General features: G+C 37.1%; 1 long non-coding RNA gene across 1 annotated transcript in view; it reads left to right on the top strand.

Annotated features, from left to right (window-relative positions):
• Positions 1–17410, top strand: part of LOC118156253 — a 24934-nt gene extending 7524 nt beyond the window's left edge. Inside the window, exon 3 of the long non-coding RNA XR_004746205.1 lies at positions 17301–17410. This is a non-coding gene — a long non-coding RNA (uncharacterized LOC118156253). The remainder of the gene's footprint in view (positions 1–17300) is intronic.
• Positions 17411–17629: the final 219 nt, after the last annotated feature.

The following is a 17629-nucleotide window of genomic DNA, read 5'->3' as shown; positions in this document are numbered from 1 at the left end:
TTTTTTTTTTTTTTCCCTAAAAATATTCGTCAAATATTTAAAACTAATAACATGTACATTTTGCACATGCACAGGAGAGGAAGCAAGTGTACTAAGTTGAAAATGTATGAGGTTTGCAAGTATCATATAGCCTTTTAATAGGTTGCCACAATATGATGTTTAATTAGAGTACTAGCTGATGACTGAATTCAATTAAAATAGAATGGAATCTGAATAAAACATATGTATATATATGTACACATATTTTGTCTTGTGTTTATTGTAACAGTATAAGATTTAAAATAGCCACTGGAGGGCTCATGGATTTCATGTTAAATGACAAAGTGGTCTTTGAAAACTAGAAGTCGTAGTTATTGGCTCAGATGATTTTAATTGGTTCATTAAACATTTGAAGACAATTTCATGACATATTTTTTTGCACATTATGGTCAGATAGCACATATATTTTCATCTCAAAGAATAACACTTGTCTGATTAATACCTTTGTCACGGTGAGGGAACATTTACAAAGATTTGGAAGGTAGGAGAATCTAAATGTCACAGAATACATGTTAAAGGATAAGATTTCCCACACCTCTCCCATAAAAATCCAAAAAGTCACCCTGTCAGGCGTCAGGGTTTCCCCATTTTGAGGAGCCACACACACACACATCTGACAGATCTTCCCCTCCCTCTCTCTTCTGAGCCTGGCACCGAAGGCTCAGTGATGAGTCAGGCCGAGGGCTGTGGTCTGTCTGGACTACTTGGTAGAGATGGGAGACAATGCAATATGTTTAAGTGGTGTCAGTTTCTCCTGGCATTCCAAATCCTGTTTTTCACTGCAGTTAAATAGAACTTAGTTTTCAGAAGTTTCAACAGCCAATTCTGTTTACAGAATCTAATCTTATGTTTTACTTTCCATATATATCAGCCTTGATTTTTCTATCCCTACTATTACGAAGCTAAACTTATATTCAGTATTACCACCTTGCTGTAGTTCACAGTAGTATTTACCACTCTTCCGTGGGACAAGCATGTGCAGAACAAAGTGTATTGTTCCTGGGGTGATTTCAACAGTATGTAGGGTTTCAACAGTATGTAGGGATTTTAATTATATGTAGGGCTATGTAATTCATTCTGCTCCTGTGAATATGTACTATCCCACAATTTCACTCAGTCTTGTTGCCTTATTTCATGGAAACTCATCTGTTTTATGGTTCTCTTGTGGTCATTTTTGCTTCTGCTTATATAAAAATATTTCCCTTGCACTGAATAGTTATTTATTTCCCATGATTTTGAATCCTCCAGTTTACAAGCTAAATCTATTTTTTTTTTTTTTCTATCCATTCTTATACATCTCAACTTTCAGTGTTCCTGGTGACTTCATTCCTTGCTTCTTTAGTTTTGGTGCTAGAATCGTCATTTGTTACAGGAAATACACAGAACTTTGAATTTGCCTTGGCAAGTAAAACTTGTTGCTGTTGTTGTTCATAATTAAGTACAAATATTTTTAGTTTCTTACTGTTTCACCCATATCTTTCTAACAACCAGCTTTTTAGTCTTTCATCTAAAGAAAAATATACACCGGTTAAATTTTCCTATTACACATTACTGTGTACTATTTATACAGAAAATAATGTAATAGTTATAACATAGATAGGCCTTGAAAAAAAAATTGCAAGTGTCATTCTTTTCTACCTGTCAGACTACAAGCATTCACCATACTCAGCTCTGCATAGCATTTGCCACACTCTTCCTGTTTTGGGAGACATGTTGCAAATCTGACTTGAAAAACAAAACAAAACCAACCAACCAAAAGCTGCTTTAGATGACTTCATTTCTAAAACTGATATATATTGGTGACGTGGTCAGTTTGAAACATCCATTTTTTTCTGGTTGTATCCTTTAATCTAAGAAAAGGAATTACCTGCCTTCACAGACCTTGCCTTAAACCGTTCCTGTTGTAAGAACTTAACGAGAACATGCCTTTTTTCTGCTATACTAAGAATATCCTTGACTGAAGTTTTGGCCATAGCAGAATCTTACATCATTGCATACATGTATATACAAACTTATATAAAAACAAACAAACAAAAACTTCTGCAAAGTCATAGAATAGAAGCAGTCAAACTGATTCCTGCACAGGTATTAAAACTTAATGCCTTTGTCTTGTTTATAGTAGCACATCATCAGGGTTGTCATGGATACTGAGTCTGGTCCCATTTTGCCAGCTTGCAGATGTGCTAAAAATGGGGTTTTCCCTTCCCACCCGTTAGAGTTAACCATCCTCATGGACTTGATTGGACTTGCAATACGTGAAGTCTTTGGTCATCTTAATAGATTTTGGACTAAGATGTAGGTGCACAGTACAATGGCAGTAAATAGTATATTTCATAATAGTCATCAGATATTTTTACATCTGATTCCACTGTTGAAAAATGGATATATATTATGAGCTTTTTCTTGTGCCAGAAGATACCAAACTTTAAGCTGCTACCAGCTTTGTCTCGCCATGCAGTTCTTGTTCTTTGTTCTCCCCATCCTGAGACTCAGGACAGAGGTCATACGATGCGCTGAATCTCAAAAAGCATCAACCACTAGCTCAGACTTCATGAATTGCCTCTTATTTTTGTTCCTGTGAAATTCCATAAACTTATTGCTAGCCATGCTGATCTTAATCTTAAATGAAATGGCAGAGGCTATGGAAATCACTGTCTTGATGCCTTAGGAAGACGGAACAATGTTGTTAGTTGGTCTGTTTATTGCCTTCTGGGACAGGCTGCTTGGTAACATAACCACTGCAGTTGCAACATTCGTGGGAGCTTGTAAGCTTGGATCAGGTTCTTGTCTGGCTCTGAACTGTAGATGTACATATATCTGTGCCTGTGGAGCGTGCCTGCCAGAGTGCATCCTGGGCTCTCCGTCTCTGTATTGCACAGACCAGGGGACTGGCTAAAATGCACCACAACTTACTGCCTCTGGAAATGACTGTGAGTGGTGGAGATGGCTTGTAGCCACGTTGTTACTGAACTTTGACCCGGGGGGGAGACACAGTTGCCATACTCATCTAAACCTGATCCCCAAAGAAACACCTCCTTCAGCCTCTCAGCTTGGATAAATTGTTTTACAGTTTGGTGTGATAAGACTATTGCTAGATTTCTGGTATATGTAGCTTTTTCTTTGGGGACATACCAGAAGAAACACTGGCAGTGAGAAGGGTGTTTTTCAGGATACCACATAAACTAGTTGTTACCTTAGATTGAGTCACAGTTGTTTTCATTCAGCCTTACAACAACTGCTTAGAAGTGATTATGCTTTGTGTAGATGGTGTTATAAGTGGAGGTTGGGTCTTGACGGATAGAAAGTATTTAATTTCATGTGAGAAGGCACAGATTTCAAAGACCTTTGTGGTCAGGTCTAACATTGCATTAAAGGTAAAACACACCTGAAACAAGCCTCCAGCCTTTGGGAATATTCAAATGACACCTGTCTGTTATCACAATCGTATTATTATATTATTGTATTGTTATTGTTAAAATACTTGATAGAGGGAAGCTTGCAAGCAAAAGAAAATTAAATAGCAAAGGGTAAATTTCAGGCTCATTATCCAGCCTGAAAGCAGGAGATGGAATTGATCCTCCATGAGCTGCAGTTGGCAGGAATAAATTAGCACAGTGTAGATGATGTAGGTGTAGGTTTTTATTTATTATTTATTTTTATTTTATTATTATTGTTATTTTTTATTGTGAGATAGAAGGCTGCATAAAAGATGAATGCTATGGCTTGATCATGCTCTATTTCCTGCTGCTTGGTATTGGTTACTAACCTGTGCAGCTACAAGTGAGCCTGAATGAAAATCAGGGCCAGTTTGATTTTTGAGGGCAAAAGGGCAATCTAATCATAGCATCGCTGGTCACCTAGGTCTCTTGTGACAAGGATACCCCTTTATAAAGGGAAAATTGGTCTGTTCTCTGAATTTTCCTGTAAGAGTCTTTTTTTTTTTTTTTTTTTTTTCTCCTGACTGGAGAGGAAGTCTAGTGAGATTAACCCCATGTGCTTGACAGTTCGTCCTTATGAGTATCACTTGTCTCTTTGTGACAATGATCATTGACATTGGTATCTGGATGCCGAGCAGTGAAGTTTAGATATCAACATTGCCAGGTCACGCTTCGAGAGTGCTTGAGTTTTATTTCAAACAACAAAATGTGTTGAAACAATGAAATACCAAATTACCTTTTATTAGGGCAAGATAATTTTTCCACTCTGTGCATTATATATATATATTTAATATAAAAATATATATAATATCTACAAAATCACATGAAATAATATCTTTGCAGTGTTTCTCTGACATTGTGCATTTTTGGTATATCTGAGTTTTGCCTGAGGAGTCTGAAAACTTTCTTCAGTTTGTCTTATAGCATAGCAAGCGTTGCCATGGTGCCTTGTAACATTTTTCTAATCAGCAGATGGAGCCACGAGGGAAAAAAAAAATAAAATATAAAAAAAATAAAGGTTTGAGTGAAGAATTTTGGAATGGAATAATGCTAAAATAAACTTGTTATAAAAATGCTCCATATGATTGATGATAAATTAAAGCAAACAGTCCTGTAATGTATCATCTGTTAGTTAAACATGTGCTCTCATTTATCTGATCTGTATATAGCCAAAGCCAATTACTGTAAATTAGTAACAACTAATGACAGTCTTTACTTAACTCAAAGCTGTAACCCCTTATTTAAGCCATCAACTTAATATCTGAAGGAGTGAAAAAAAAAAAAAAAAAAAAAAAAAAAAAACCTTTGGGAAGTTTAATATTTTAATTTCTCAAAAGGTAGAATTAGAATAGTTACATCAAATTGAATGTGGAAACTGGGGGAGGGACGGGGACTTGTAGAGTTGGTTTGCCACTGCAATCAGCTCCTTTCTGGAGGTGGGAGCAGGGTCTGAAAGGGCAAAGACCTTCCTGAAGGAAGTTAAGTGATAGCAAGGATCCTCACCAATCCATGGAAGAATGACAGAGATGTGTAGGTAAATCCATAGTTTACCTAATTTTTCCAAAGTATATGTTCCTCGAGGCTGCCAAAATGTAACACTTTGCTCTGTTTCAGAGTGTAGTTTTCATGGTTTCCAGGAGAGGAGTTAGGTAGTGAGGCTTTAAATATGTTTGAATTTGTTGCTTTTTTAATATAGTCAATCATATGACTGAGCTTTCATAACCACAACATGCTTGTTGAAGATGTACTACTTATCACTATGGAATGCTTTGTATGCTCATCTTTCAGCTTTTCATGGGATAAAGATGTGATTTATTCAAAGATGAAGACACGGGTGAAGAGTCCGAAGCTCGCTTCAAGAGCAGAAGTTTTTCAACATGTATTTTGGCTCTATCAGAATCCTTCCTGCCGTGTAAAACCAAGGAGCCAGGTGCTTTGCAGCACTACAAATGTAACTTCAGTTTTTAACAGTTTTTAAGTTGAAAACAGTCACTTTAAATCTTACTTTCCTTGGTGATTTTTCTTAGCAGACATTAAGGTCCTGTCGCATTGGCTGTTAATATTGTATTTCTTCTGTGAATGAACAGAGAATTTCAGTATTCAGGGTGACACCTTCAGAAACATTAAATGCATATACAATCACTTTAAAATGGCAGAATGTAATTAGAGCTGTGATTTTGACAGTAATTCCTGCAAAATTACAATATTTTTCACTGCATGGAAGGCAAAACTAAATGAAATGGATGTTGTTAGCATCTGGTAAGCATGATCACATTTTTTTTTGAGATGGTTTGATGCCATATTTATGGCACTCTGAGTAAGATCTATAGCTGTGACTGATGCTGCCTTACCATTCAATGTTAGCATTTCAGCTGCACTTTTATGTGAGGCATTATTGAGGATGCCTCTCTCTGCAGCATCAGACATGTGGGTGAGGGGGGCAGGTTCCCTTTTTAACCATTCAGCCAGATGTGCTCCCATGTAGTCATACATGCAGCCACATGCTAAAGACCTGTTATTTGGAAAAGAACTGTGTAATAGTTTTCCCAATGCAACAAAGTAATTGCCAGCAACAAAGTAGATTCCTTGAATTTAATTCTCTGCCTCCAGTTGGGGATGAGAAAAAACAACACTGCAAATCCTATGGCCATCTGCACCTTCCTGTTATACCATGTATGGCAATTTAACTGATGGTTTTGCCACATGCGTGTCATTTTAGCACCCGTGTTCCCTATCATTGAAAGAAAATACATGTTTTAAGTTCGGTTTTCTAGAAGAGGCCCTTTTTTTTCCTTTGGATAAAATATTTTAGTAAAAATCAGTGGTTCAAGTCCAGAAGGATGTCAGGATGAGGTTATAGAGCAAACAGCCACACCACTGCTCCTGGGCAGAGAGGGAAGAGAGCTGTATCTGCTCTAAGGAGGTAAGAGGGAAAAAAGTGAACTTTGTTCCAGTAAACAGAAAGGATAAGAACACAGAGATTCTGATTTGTTGAGTTTAAAATAAGGCAATCTAAAGCAAATGAGAAAGATTCCTGTAATCTTGCACTGCCTGTGTGCCATTGTTAATTAAAGGGCTTCACTGGTCTTAACTGGCTCACCAGAAGTATTTTATTGAGAGAAGCATGTGTTAGCTTCTGATATTTCTTTGTCTTTAGACATTACATAAAGAAAATTCTATCTTACGGAATACTGACTAGGAAAATATTCTAGTATTCATATTGTTAATTTGCAGATGGTTCAAATAGAAGAGACAATAAGGCCTATTTTTCCTTATTTCCTTATTATATTTCCTTATTAATATGTCCAATTTGACATATTAATTATCCTGTGTTTTGGGAAAATTATTTAACTATGACTATCAACAAGTTGTCAGACATTTTGCTTTTTCAAACCTTTCCTGATTTTTTATTTTTTTATTTTTTTTTAATAATGAAATCGTTAAATGAAGTTACTTTCCCAGGCTTCATCTTACTAAATAACATGAGGGAAAGAGCAGATGTTTGGGTTACGGGAATAGAAGATCCTTGAACCTCTGCCAAAATATTGGGGAATTTTGGATATTTTTAAAGTATGCTAAGTGATTACGTGGTCAAGCTGCTCACCCACCTGTAGTTATCTAAAAAGGCTATTGTGCTAGTCTCCTAGAAAACAGACTGTTACTCATTTTCCACCTAAGGAAACAGTGTGATAAGGGAGGAAGAATGATCTCTTTTCAAAGTTACTAAATACAGAAGCAATGATGATTAAAAGGCCACCAAGTTGCTTTTCACAAAAACAGCTCATGAGAAGATTAAATTAGGAGAGAGAAGTATACAACTCATTTAATGATTAGATGGAATTTATTTGTTCCAAATGCTATTCAAACATTTGAACTGCTAATGTAGATAGCTTCAGTCTGAATTATTGAGTAGGCCATTCAGTAAATGTAATTCCACTGCAGTAAAATCTGATCTGTCCTCTACAGGTGACTATCTCTTTCCATAGACTGTTGAGGGCATTTAGGATGACTCAACTACTAACTTAAGACCCTCTGATAAGTGATTAAAATTATGTGTGTTGAAAATGGACTTAGGGGACAAGCCACCCAATTACAAAACTAGAATTGAACCTAGAAACTCCCACGTCCAATCTGCATATTAGTGTCAGAAACATGTGCGACATAGGGTAGTATACAAATCTGACTGCTATTACAGTCAGGTTGTATTTCTGCTGAAATGCAGCAATTATACTTGATAAACTTTCTGTGGCTATTTCAAATGCACTGAGATCTCATTAACATATTTGAACTTTACAAGCAAACATTGATAGGTGTCATCAATCACTCTTATTTGTATCTCTGTAAGGACTCATTTGTTCTGGTCAACCTCTTATTATCTAGGAATTAATTTTCCACAAATATGATAAATGGCAATCATGAATTGTAAAAGCTATGTGATATTAGCAATATTTTTAAAATTGAAAAACTTTATCTTCTTTTATCTGTCTATGCCACTAACACTGGGAGAATCTCCTCTTTTCCATAATCAGTCAAAGATTTGGCTTCCAGCAGTGCTTTTTTCCCCAGTCAGTAACCTCTTTTGGGATGACCCCTGAAATGAACCTATCATGAATTTGACTAGCAATTTATGTCTTGGCCATGATAAATGGAGTTAGTCTCGTGTTACCTTTCTGTTGCAGTTAATCATCTTGTAATTTTGAAACAGTAGAGGGAGGTTAATGTTACTTTCTTTATCAATGTTTAGGAAAACTATTTTCTCTTCAATAATGTCACACAGTTGTTAAAGTCACACAAGCTTGAGCTTACCTAAGAGCTGGGTAATCTTAGATTTCAACATTAACAATGCTTAATTATATAATATTATTTATCACTATGTTGATTAATTTCCTTCAAAGGTAGGGCAAGTGTTTTACAACACTGATAGCCATTAATACTACATCACTGGGACACAGGACAATTTCATGTTCTTTTGATTAATTATATCTCATGCTGCTCTATTATAGTAATATAATTTTGTACTAGGGACTCAGTGAATAAGGTGACCAATGAAGAACATAGAGGACAAACCTCACCATTTTCAATTTGTTATTTCAAATTCTGCGCAGCACTGTCCTTAGCTTTAATGCAGGTGAAGGAAGAACGACCTGTTATTCAAACTTTCATGCTGGTTCCTAACTCTATCTGGCAGCAGTGCTTTTGAAAGGACCATTCTGTTCTATAAAAGTTTTTTTACCCTCTCCAAGTATAATAACAATATTTATTTTCATGTGTTTTATACATTACTCCAATAAATTGTTTTATGCATTGCTGCAATTTGTAAACAGGGAACAATTCCTTTGTAAAAAAAAGTATTAACTAGACGTATACCACATTTTCTTTTGGCAATGTCTGTTAATATTTTGAGTGCTGGGTTAAGAAGCTAGTTGTTCTGTCCAAGACAAAAAGCTACTTGTCTTTGAGGACTTTGATATTTATACGTTTATGCGTTGTTTCTAAATTAAACTTGTCCCATTATAGTCATTAATATACTTACAAAGTTCATAGAATCATTAAGGTTGGAAAAGACCTTCAAGATCATCTGGTCCAACCATCACCCTACTACCAATGTCACCCACTAAACCATGTCCCTAAGCACCACATCCAACCTTTCCTTGAACACCCCCAGGGACAGTGACTCCACCATTTCCCTGGGCAACCCATCCCAATGCCTGACTGCTCTTTCTGAGAAGAAATGTCACCTAATGCCCAGCCTAAACCCTGGTTGCCCCTGGTGGAACTTGAGGCCATTCCCTCTAGTCTGATCACTAGTTACCTGTGAGAAGAGGCCAACCCCCAGCTCCCCAACAACTTCATTTCAGGTAGTTGTAGAGAGCAATGAGGTCTCTCCTGAGCCTCCACTTCTCCACACTAAACAACCCCAGTTCCCTCAGCCACCCCTTACAGGATTTGAGTTCCAGGCCCTTCAACAGCTTCATAGCCCTTCTCTGGACAGTTTCCAGGGCATCGCTGTCCTTCTTGTACTGAGGGGCCCGAAGCTGAACACAGTACTTGAGGTGTGGCCTCACCAGAGCTGAGAAAAGGGGGACAATCACCTCCCTGGCTACTCTATACAAGCCAGGATGCCGTTGGCCTTCTTGGCCACCTGGGCACACTACCAGCTCATGTTCAGGTGAGCATCGACCAACATCCCCAAATCCTTTTCCTCTGCACATCTTTCCAGCCACTCTGCCCCAAGCCTATAATGCTGCATGGGGTTGTTGTGGCCAAAGTGCAGGACCCAGCACTTAGCCAGGTTGAACCTCATCCCATTGGCCTCTGCCCATCAACCCATCCTGTCCCCATCCCTCTGCAGGGCCTTCCTACCTTGCAACAGCTCAACACTTCCCTCCAGCTTGAAGTTGTCTGCAAACTTACTGAGGGTGCACCTAATCATCAATAAAGATATTAGAGGATGAGCCCTAACACCGACCCAAATTTCTAGTGGGCATCTTGCTAAGTTAGTCTTCAGAGATATTTCTGGTCTATTTTTTTTCCTTCTTTTATCTCCTTTTTCTTGACCACCTATATAGGATTTTTCTTTTTTCCTAATCTTAATGTGTAAGTCAGGACCTTCATTCTTTTACTCATCAGCATCCATTTTCTCTGCAGATACAGCATTTCATTACCCTTTTGAGCGTAATGAATATGTTTAAATAACAAGATTGGTAGTTTTCAAATCTCCTAATTTCTTTCGTTTTTTTTTTTTTTTTTTTTTAATCATTATTTATTTATTTATTTATTTATTTTCCTTCTTTTGGCTTGTGATTAGAAACCAATTACTTTCCCACATTTCTGTATGCTTTAAATATGTGCTGGACAGTGTTTTCATGTCTTTCACATCAAAATATTTTTTTTTTTTTTTTTTATTTTATTTTTTTCTGGTAACATCAACCCCCCCCATCATGAAATTCTTCAACATTCAAGCCTTTCGGTAGGATGATTATTTTTCATGACAAATGAGAGTTAAAATTTTCATTGGTTCTGTCTATGTTTGGATATAAGATAAGAAGCTGCAACATCTGCTACTAAGAATGATGTAACTGATCTGGTATTTAAAACTGCCAGAGTGGGTAGGTAGTGCGAGGAGATGATAGGAACACTTTTAGCTGGGACTTTGCTTTCCAATAACCATGGACTTTAGTTAGGGATTATAGATACATGACTTTTTAATGATTATTGGTAGATTTTTTTCACTAAAGTATTATTTGGGTTTCTTTTTATATATATAAGATACAAATATTCAAGCAATAAGCAATTACATTTAAAGGAGTAGATAATAGTCATATGATAAATCAAGCCAAAGATAGAATTCACAGTGAGTAAACATGGGACATAAATAGGAATGTGAAGGCGAAGGAATCTATTTTGGTGCAGGGTGTTGTTCTTGTGCTTTAAAAAAACCTTCAGGAACACACAGCAGTTTTTTTTTCTTTTTTTTTTTTTATTGTTATTTTATATTTTGCTTCGCTGCTAAGATTGCTTTTCTGTAGATTTTACATCTTAAAGTGTTCACTTTATTGATTTTTTTTTTTTTTAAATTTCTGTACCACAAATGTTGCAATGCATTACATTTGTTTTGCTTTGCTAATTAGGACACTTTTTTTTTTTTTTTTTTTTTTTTTTTAAAGTGATCATTAGCAACACATTTGGGGAGATCTAAGCTGAAGAGAAAGTGAAAGAACCATTTTACTTTAAGGTTAATATTTGCTATTTTTATTGTCCCCAAAGAAAAAAAATATACAAGAAACAATATTTTTTTGTGTTGTTTCAGTGTTAGTCATAAGAGCTGTAACTCATCTCATTATAGCATTAACCGGAGGCTATGTATACACCTACACCATGGCATTTTGTTCCTGTGTGCTGATACAGTTGGAGCTCTCTCATCTTTGCCTCTAATGCAGTTCAATTCAGCACTGGATGCTGCAGTCTTCTATTGTGGTGCAGGTCACGTAGCAGTGAATGAACAAGATTGCATGAATAATGTGCTTTTTATTCAGCGATTGGATAAAAATGAATGCCCTCAACACCTACGTACATCCAATCTCCACCACTTCCTGTGTGCTTATTCTTCCTGAAGCTTTAATTATTTATCCTTGGAGAGAATTTGACAGTTACAAGTAGTCACGACTCAGCAGATTAACCCTACAAGCACCAGAACCAATTTCTATATCAAGTATTCTCAAATGTGTGTGGAATCCAACCTTATTTTTGAAGTGATATTACTCCCAATTAACAGAAACACACACACACACACACATATATATAAAAGCATGACTAAATACTATATATTTTTAAATCTAACAGTCTTTGGTGAAATTAAAATTGATCCAACACGCTGGTTAGTTTTAGCAGGTAGTTATTGAATAATGAAGAATGTCATATACTGTAAATAATGAGAATTTAATTCTGCAATTGAAATACATTCCAGGTGATAACACTCAAGAAATAGGGAAAGCAACTCAGAGTTACAAGCCAAGATATGTTTATAGTTGTCCATGGTACATTATTGCATACTGATGAGAATATAATTGAATTACAGAAATATAGGTGGCTACTAGTTTTGCTGCTTGGCCTTTAGAAAGTGTTTTTAAGTTATACCAAAGCTGTGCAAGTAATAGGGGGAAGTTTATCAAATAATATATATATATATATATATAAAGAGAGAGATCTTTAGAGATAAATTGTTTCTCTGTGTTGGTTATACATAGAGCATGAGAGAAACAATATGTATGTGTGTGTTTATGTATACATACGTATGTTTGTTTACTTGATCTGGGTGTGAGAAGATCAGCAAAGCAAGAGTAAAAAAATATTTTTCATATGAATATTTGTTTTACTAAAAATTTTGTTACATTGCTGCATTTTAGAAACCAGTGCTAGGAAGGCCAGTATTAGGATGCATCACTGCAGTTCATTCTTTGCTAAGTATGTTGTCTTATCTGCCCTGTGCTCTCCCAGGTAAAAATACCCTGCACAGATTCAGAATTCCTTTCATTCTTCCTTTAGGGAGGGCTTCCATGGTCGTATGTCAAAATCAGTAGAAACAATGGAATATTGTATTTCCTGGGGTCCATAATCAAGATCCAGAACAGCACAGAGAAATTTGTGAATATGTTTAACTGTAGACTGTGCCCTTGTTCTGCTGAATGTTACTGTATTATCTGATTGGACTTCATGGATCACTGCAGGCAGGGGCAAATCTCTGTCTATGTCATTAGTTTGTACAATGTATGAGTGTGCCGAGCACTGGTAGCTACTAATGGGTTGATTTAAGCCTCAAGAGTTACCCAGAAAATTTACACTTGGTACAGACCTCATTTAGCTCCTTGTGTTAAAAACAGACTCCTAAGTATAAGTATGACATGTTTTTATTTTGTGCTTCTGCTTACAAACAGTAAACAATTGGGTAATTGATTATGGTAGCAATTTACCCAGAGTTGTGACAGCTCCTCTGAATCTCTAATAAAAACCAGGTATTTTCTTTGAAAGTGCATGGTGGCCCAATGAAGAATTAATTCACAGAAGATGTATTATGCAAAAGATCAGAGTAAATATTAACAGCGACTCCTTTTTGCCTTTTGCTCTAGGAATTAGTGACTGTAAATATTAGGGTTAAGCTTGTTCAAGGCTATTGGTAAACTGCTAATTATATACTGTCATATTTAGTGCTATTGAAATTAATGTGCATATGAACAGCTGGATTAGTGGTTGGGATTTGCCAAAACACTGAGGAATCCTGAGTTTTGTATTCTAATTAGTGATAGTAATCATAATCATGGTGGGATGGATATTTGCAAGATGAACTGAGCTGGTTCTAATTGCTTTAGTATATGGAATTTGGCAAACAGATTTTAAATTTTTGAGTGTTAGCATGAGAGACATTAACTGAAATACCCACAATAAAAACAAGTGTACAGAAGTACAATGATATGTCAAGGTACTGTCAAGTGATTCTTGTAAGCATTTATGACATTTATTCCAATCTCCACAAAAAGAAGGTTAAAAAGTAGGTTAGTGTATTTTGTGAGACAGATTTAGGGCATACGAACAATTTCAGGATTGCAGAGAAAGGAGAATGTGGTCTGAAGCTCCAAATGTACATTATAAAAGCATTTTTACTCCTAAATGTAAATGTGACCTTATGGCATAATACAATATATTTTCACTCCAATACAATGACAGCAAAACAACTCTTGCTAACCATGTTGATTATGTTGGAGATGTTTTGGACACAGTCTGTGAGGTCACACAATAATGATAATATTTCCCATAACAACACATGAAACTTATTTATCAAAAGCATGAACTGCAAAAGAAATAGCTTATCTATGTTTGAGGATATTATTCAAAATACTATTGGAAGAACAGGTCTTGGGAAAATATTGTACTTTGGATAAGCATCTGTTTTTAGGATAAAACTGTGATTGGCTTTGCTGGTGGCTGAATACACTCCCCTATTAAAGCTGCTGCTGTGAATGGAGGCATTTACAGAGTCTCTTGTGTAGCTTGTCTTAAAAGACTGTCTCCCTGCTAGACTTAATTTTGATTATCTATATGTAATCTAAATTTATTTAGTTGATTATTTATTTAGATTTTATATCAAATTTACTTTTTATTTAGATTCTAAGAAGGATGGGCTAGCAGCACAGTATCTTTGTCTCGGTAGACATGGGCAGAATTTCACTGTTTTTCCTGCCTGCCAACTGCATGAATATGTCATTACTTGACATCTTTGAAATATCCCCTTGTCTGTAATATTTCACAGAAGCTGGCCAGTGGTTTGTTTCAGTACCTGTTGATTGACCAATAATTCACAGGTTGTGTTATGGAGTTAGTGAACTCCAACAGGGGTAACCAGGGATTGAAAAGCATGCTGAAGGGTGCTGGTGTTTAATTTGATAGTCATTGTTCATAAGTAACACTTTTATGCTAGTTTCCTAGCAACTAATTTTAATTTACCTTGGCCAAAGCTCTATTCAAAACAAACAAACTAATGATGATTTAGAAAATGAATATCTTTCTCAGGAAGACACTTAACAGCCCTTAAATAATAATTTTGTATTATTGAAGTTCAGCAAAACCTCTGGTGTTGCCAAAAGAATGTTCTGCTGTTTCAATGTATTGTTTGTTTATGAATCAGATTCAGGACAGCTGCTATGCTGAGAAGTTTCAAATTTTTATTATTTTGCAGTAAAAATTATTTGATTGAAAAAAAAAAAAAAGGCAAAAAGGAAAATTATTTGGGAATAAACAGCTACCTCTTTTGCCTCCATATTTTTGATATTTACTACCTATGTTATGCAGAACGTACCTCTTTTTTACTCATCCTTTTCTTCTTTCTACTGATTGATAACTACAAGATAATTTGGGGGACATAATTAAAAGTTGTAGAAAGGTGAGCCATATGGTCCTCCCTATACTGCTCATGCTTCATGCTTCTGTTTTCTGTGTATCACTTCTCCTGGCACTACATACCCATCTTTTTTCTTGAATGATGGAAACACTATTTCTGCTGAAAAGGACCCCATCAAAGCTGAGGAAGGTGGTTTATCTGCTGGTGATATTTTATAGATTGTCTTCTATCAAAGGCACGAAAACCAGAATCAGCGATTGATTCTGCTTCGTGTATTTGTTACAGAGAGATGTTTGCTGGTCAGTGCAATATGCTGCTGAACAGATGCGAAAGGCAGGACATTGCTGCCCTCTGAAACAAGATTACTTTCTGATGGCCCACACTCACTTCCTTCTGCCATAACGTGACCTTGCCGTGTCTTAAATGCAAGGTTTTCGTTCTCCTTATTCCCTCTTTTAGGTGTGTTTTTCAGGCTGATGATTTAGCTGTCCTTAGATGCTAATGCTCTAGGGAGAGTTAATGCACTCTAGAAAGGAAAGGCTCCTTCCAGCTTCTTTTGCATCTTGGACAGCAGAGGGCGGGTGTTAGTTTCATGTGACTTAAAGTTTATCGTGTGGAATGGCTGTGTGAGTATACACAATTAAAGTGACTGTGTGCATGAAAGAGTTACAAAGAGCATAGAGCAGTCAAAAAACTTCTTTCTTATGGCATATATAGAGTTTTTCTCTAACAGATTTTTTATTTTATTTTATTTCTTTTTAGAAGCTTTCATTTTGGGCAAAAGTTTAAAAACTAAATTAACATGTTACTGGAAAGGTAAAAGAGAGCATCAGGCCACGAACATTACAATCTACCCATGCATCACTGTACTAAAACCTCCTAACACATTTCATTTGACTGTCATTGTGGTGGTTCGATCATTGATATTTGAGTCACTGCACAGGAAGCAGACGTATGTATTTATTCTGATACATAATTTTGTGCAGTAGTTTTATTTTGGCATTAACGGTTGAGTTTTTAGTAAAATTGTACTTAAGGATTTTGTAGCCACATGGCAATCCTAATGCTTATATCTAAACAACAGATTTCTGCTGGTTTAGATATGCTGGTCAGGCATATGTTGGTCAGGTGCTGTGCAAAAGCAGGCTTTTAGTATTTACACAACGTTATGTACAAAATCATGGTTTTATCAGTATAATTTCTTGCACTTAGGCTACTGGCATTACTAGGACAAAGCACAGCTATAAAATTTTTTTAGTAATGCGAGAGAGATAAAGCGCTGCTGGTAAGATTAAAATAAAATACCAGTTTAAGACTAATCACCATTCATTGTGGCCAGTAATATCTGTTGGAGAGAAGAGGCTTAACAGGTTGCTTCGGTAGTAATTTCATAGCAGTATGGCCTTATTCCTTCCTATTTCTGTCAAATTGAATAATAACAGCAGACAATCAACTTTTATGCAATACTAATGTTGACTATAATAGTAGTGTCCAGGTAGTCTTTCAGATGTGCTGCTGCTGAAACAGTTTTAACTACTTGGAGATAACACCCCTACTGCTGCTGGCAGGCAGTAAGTCTGGTTGTTTTCCATGCCTCTTAGGATTTTTTCTTCTGCTATCCTCACTGCCATAATAAGCCTTCTCAGGCCATGTGATGGCTTCGGTGTCCCTTTGTCCTGGATCTGGGAGCTGTGGTCTGTATCTCTGCTGGTGGCACTCCTCCTCCATGTTCATCATGGCACAAGTGCTTTCCTAAATGCCAGATCTCACTTCCACATGCAACTTGAAACCCAGGCTCCTGATTTTTAATTTCTGAATATGCCTTCATAGTCGACCATTTTCTCCCTTTCTCATGTGCCTGGGATAGCTCCTCTGACCTGGATCCTCCAAAGACCCGTGTTTGGCCACTGGGCTTCAACTTCTCCTAGACTGCTCAAGCTCTAGCCAAGTTTTTGGCTCCAACCTCTCCAGCATATACCATTGCTACATATTTTTGCTGTTAATTAAAGCTGTCCTAGCTCCTAGCCTGAGGAATGCCATCCAGAGGGAGCTTGGCATGCTTGAGAGGTGGGCCCATGCAAACTTAATGTAGTTCAATAAGTCCAAGTGCAAAGTGCTGCATCTGGGCCGGGACAATCCCAGCACAATACAGGCTGGGTGAAGAATAGATTGAGAGCAACCCTGAGGGGTACTGGTTGATGAGAAGCTCAACATGACCTAACTGTATATGCTGGTAGCCCAGAAAGCCAACCATAACATGGGCTGCATTGAAAGCACTGTGTCCAGCAGGGCAAGCGAGGTGATTCTCCACCCCCAAACTCTGCTCTTGTGACACCCCACCTGAAGCACTGCATTCAGCTCTGGGGCCCCCAGCACAAGAAAGACAGAGACCTGTTGGAGTGAGACAAGAGAAGGGCCACAGAGTTGATCAGAGAACTGGAGCACCTCTCTTATGAAGAGAGGCTGAGAGAGCTGGGGTTGTTCAGCCTGGAGAAGAGAAGGCTCTGCAGAGATCTCATAGTAGCCTTCCAGTACCCAAGGGCGTATAGAGCTAGGACAATGCCTTTAAACTACAAGAGAATGCATTTAGATTATACATTAAGAAGACATTTTTTACTCAGAGGGTGGTGAGGCACTAGCACAGGTTGCCCAGAGAAGCTGTGGATACCCCATCCCTGGAGGTGTTGAAGGCCAGGTAGGATGGGGCTTTACACAACTTTGTCTGCTGGGAGGTGTCCTTGTGCATGGCAGGGAGGTTGGA

The sequence above is a fragment of the Oxyura jamaicensis genome, chromosome Z, assembly GCF_011077185.1.
Source record: "Oxyura jamaicensis isolate SHBP4307 breed ruddy duck chromosome Z, BPBGC_Ojam_1.0, whole genome shotgun sequence".
NCBI lineage: Eukaryota > Metazoa > Chordata > Aves > Anseriformes > Anatidae > Oxyura > Oxyura jamaicensis.
This window is presented reverse-complemented; position numbering and strand designations above follow the sequence as displayed.